This window comes from Rhamphochromis longiceps, linkage group LG6 (assembly GCF_057381845.1).
Source record: "Rhamphochromis longiceps isolate RC_006_pf linkage group LG6, R_longiceps_female_GT1.1, whole genome shotgun sequence".
NCBI classification, from domain to species: domain Eukaryota; kingdom Metazoa; phylum Chordata; class Actinopteri; order Cichliformes; family Cichlidae; genus Rhamphochromis; species Rhamphochromis longiceps.
The window spans coordinates 12,620,506-12,624,864 of NC_140562.1; the positions used below are offsets into that span (position 1 = coordinate 12,620,506).

General features: G+C 40.8%; 1 pseudogene; it reads left to right on the forward strand.

Annotated features, from left to right (window-relative positions):
• The first annotated feature begins 500 nt into the window (after positions 1-500).
• LOC146667571 (ras-related C3 botulinum toxin substrate 2-like) lies at positions 501-3,749 on the forward strand (annotated as a pseudogene).
• The last annotated feature ends 610 nt before the right edge of the window (positions 3,750-4,359 follow it).

Consider the following 4,359-nt stretch of genomic DNA (forward strand, 5'->3'; position numbering starts at 1 on the left):
TCTACATTTTGGGAGAAAAACAGCAATCAGACTGCGTGAATGTTGTTCTTCCAGCAATCTGAACTCTTAACTCTATAAATATGTTTAAACAACAAACAGAATCACGTATATCCTCCCTAACCACCAGCAGGATCTCAGATAGTGTTGACTGTTTGTCATAGTTGTTCTATGTTTGACAGTTAACGTTATTTCAGTGACTTTTCTATTTCAGGAAATCCATCCATCTTTTTAACTACTGGGTCATTAAGGAGGCTGAAGCCCATCCCAGCTGTCATTAGGCAAAGGGCGGGGTAGACCTCGGACAGGCCATAAAACAGGATTAATCTGGTACACTAGTCTCTTTCTTTCTGTAAAAAAAACATCTGTGTCTGCAAACATTTGTGTTATCAGTTTCATTTGAGCCTGAATACATTTGAATATGAATATGAAATTTCTCAAGTTTTTAAAAATGAGAAATTAAACTGTTATTCTACTATGAGACCACACGGGGGCAGCCCTGCCTTATTATGTATTATTCTCTCTTACTAGACATGGTTAGGATGGCTTTTGTGTCAAACTAACCAAAGTAATGTTGTTGGTTAATGTTTTTGTGAACAGTGGTATTTCAAGTATGGTCCTGTTTTTTTCTCCATTACAGGAGTTTCACTGGTTAAACAATCAGTGAATTGAAAGATTGTTGAATGAATGAATAACCAATGAAATGAAAGGTTGCCTATGACTTGTTGGCTGATCGCTGACCTTCTCTACTCTCCCCACAGATTCGACAAATATTCAGCTAATGTGATGGTGGACAGCAAGCCGGTCAACCTGGGCCTCTGGGATACAGCTGGACAGGAAGATTATGACAGGCTCCGCCCACTGTCCTAGCCACAGACGGTACAGAATCACACATACTCACACAGGCACACACAGTAACTAATGGACATAAAGTTACAGAGACAGAACTTATATAACATGTCAGCTAATTAAAACTGCAGCAGCTATTCTAATTCTTTGTCTCCTTGTCTCTCCATCCAGGATGTTTTCCTAATCTGCTTCTCCCTGGTTAGCCCGGCATCCTATGAGAACGTCAGAGCTAAGGTGAGTTTTGGCTGTTTTTTATGAGGCCTGTCTCTCAGCTGCCGAGGAACAAAATGTAAAAAAGAACAAACGGAACAAAAGCAGTAATTTATTATAGAGAAAAAAAATAGGTACTTGGATTACAAAATGGAGAAAAAGCCTAAACAGGTCTAATAATTGATGTGAATGAATGATTGATGCTGTGGGTGAAAGTTGGATGATGTATTTCTCTCATCTTTAATAGCTACAGCATATCATTTGTTTTTCATGCCTTTATCCACCTTTCTGTAACACCTGGCATCAGAGCTTCATCTCCCTCCACCTTTGATTCTGTTTTTTGCCTCTAACACGTTCCTTGATTTTGCGTGTTCCCCTTTCTTGCCTCTTATTTAGTTTTCCTTTACTCTGTATTCTGCCAGTGGTACCCTGAGGTCCGTCACCACTGCCCCTCCACGCCCATCATCCTGGTTGGCACTAAGCTGGATCTGAGGGATGAAAAGGATACCATTGAGAAACTGAAGGACAAGAAGCTGGCGCCTATCACCTATCCACAGGGCCTAGCTCTGGCTAAGGAGATAGGTCAGTCACTCTTACTTTATTTGCTTGAAAAGCACTTTAAGATTTGAAGCTCTCCTCACCAGTGAAGATATGAAACTAGCAGATGAAGATGCTAGAGAACTTTGTAGCCTGACTGCCTCTGCAAATTTTTGTTATTCCCCTCATTTCCTGGCATCACAGTAAAAGTATAGTAGCTGTAGTTGACTATAGTGTTCTTTGAAAGTTGAACTTATTCTTCTCCACTACCAGCAAACCTTTCTTCTCTTACTTTGTCTTTGTAGTTCTTTCTCTTCTTTTATTAACATATATGTGTCTTCGCATGTATAGATGCAGTCAAATACCTGGAGTGCTCAGCCTTGACCCAGCGTGGTCTGAAGACTGTGTTTGATGAGGCCATTCGTGCCGTCCTCTGCCCTCAGCCCGCCAAGGTCAAGAAGAAGCCCTGCTCGCTGCTGTAAACGGTACGACTGAATAAAACACAGAGGAAGAGGAGGAAGAGAGATTAGACGTTTGAGAGAAGAGAGAAACAAAGTGAACTCGCTCATTAAATGAACACATAAAGTAGAGTAGAGGTTTGAGGGCTTCTTTTCTTTTCTTTGAACATAAGTCTGAAGCTATTCAATCAAGCCTTTTATTTGTCACATGCAATGTTTACATCTGCAGTGAAATTGGACCCCCCGAACATACATACGTATCAGCTCCAGCCTTGAGACCACAGCTGACACCGATACGGTAGCTGCATGAAATGATGGTGGTTTTCCTTTAGTGCGAACAACTGCATGTCAATTTCACAGTTGGTCTAACTGGTCTCTCAGTCTCCCGTTGGAGAGCTTCTCTGAGATGTTATCAATCTTGTGCTCAGAGAGCAGAGACTGCCGTGAGCTTCTCCAAGATCTTATCCGTGCTGCGTTCAATGAGCCCATTTTGAGAAGTCACGACCCGTCCCATCATTTCCATCACAGCGGGCAGCCTTGTGGGGTTTTGGAAAGCCAATTCCGCCTTCCTTGATAAGCCAGGGCCAAGCCAACTCCGAACAGCAAGAACCCTGTTATCATGGTTCCGAAAAGGTAGATGTCTACAATGTCCTCGATTGACAGTCCCGCCAGGCACACGACCCTCCAGTTCCTCCACCCGTCCATTGTGTATCCAGAGGGGAACGTCCCTCTAGGACACTCGGACTTACTCAAGCCCAGGCTTCTCGTTGAGAAGAGCGTGTCAATTGCATTCAGGGACCAGTTGTTCAAATCCATAATTCCTCTTTTAGGTTGTAACAGACCGTGAGAGTCATCCAGGGCAAAAGTAGAAAAGTAGACGAGACTAGACAAGGACATTGAGAAGCCAAGCAGGAAAGAGAAGGAAGAGGGAGAGGAGAAAAGTGCGACTGCCTTCGTCCAGAGCCAAACGAGAAAGGAAACTGTAGACACTTATCACTAAGAGGTGATTCAGAAGTTTGTTCTTGCACATATAATGGACAGAAACATTAAAGAGAAAAGAAAAGACATAAATGAACACAACACAAGACAGAAAAGTTTCACATGCTTTGTACTCAATTTCATTTTTTTGCAGAGGAAAAATAAATTTGTCCTGAATATTGTTGGAGTAATTTTGTCCCACAGGCATCAATTTAACCCCATGATTTATGTGACCTTTGTTTTAGATTCTCACAGGAGCACAGAAGAAGAGAAAAGGACTGCAGACCCTGAAGAATATATGCAAATCTGCCATGTCTCTAATGTATATCTACAACTTTAAACAAAACAAAAAACCAAACAATGTATGGTGTGCAGGTTTGCTATTGTTTTAGAAATGCCAACGAGCTCTTCAGTCCAAATCCAGACGCTGCCCAGACAGGATTTCTTTGTAAAATATATCAGTTTAGAGATTATAGACCCTTTGAGTTTAAGTGTAAGTCTGAGAGCAGCATGCTGCCTTCATCTAAAGTACTGCCAACAATATATATGTGTTTCATGAAACCTAAAATAAAAATAACTTTTGTAACTGAAATAAACACAGTGTTTCAGTATGATTTGTTCACTGTGCTGTTTTCAGGGTGATGAATGTAAGGAGCAGAAATGGTCGTTTGTGAGGAAGCAAGCAACAAGCAAACTTGTGTCTGAATAAGATTTATTAACAAATGTATTATTTGTTGTGCTATTAAAATAAAAATAAAACATTTGATTGCACAAAAGATTCACATTATTTCTCCACAACATGTGACCTTTTGGATTGAATGCCTATACTCAACTATGGGGGATATAAAATTCTCATTTTGATCCAGCTGCTGATATCGCCTATACTCTATCCTTATTTACATATTGTGGAGAACAGCATCTTTTTCTGGTGGTGAGTTGAAAATGTTCAGACTCAAACAGCACTTTCAGTTTTGCAGTTTAATGTTTGACCAGCTTTTTTTGCCAAAACACCTTCATGTCTGTGAAGGTTCTCAGTCATCCAGGTCATTGTAGTCAAAGGAGCTTGCAAAGAAAAGCGTCTGGACTTCTTTACAGTTTTTTACAGACGCTAGGACACATGTCTCAATACTTAGGTCACTTTTGCAAAACTCTTCACACAATTCTCCTAACTGACCCTCAGCGTGGCAAAGCAGTTCATTTCACATTCAAAATGCACTACAACTACCAAAACACTTCATTCAGGTCTCAAATAAACTCATTCTTCCAGAACACTAGCAAAGGTTGACAGCCGACAAACACACTTTGTCACCCACAAAACAATGACCTAAAA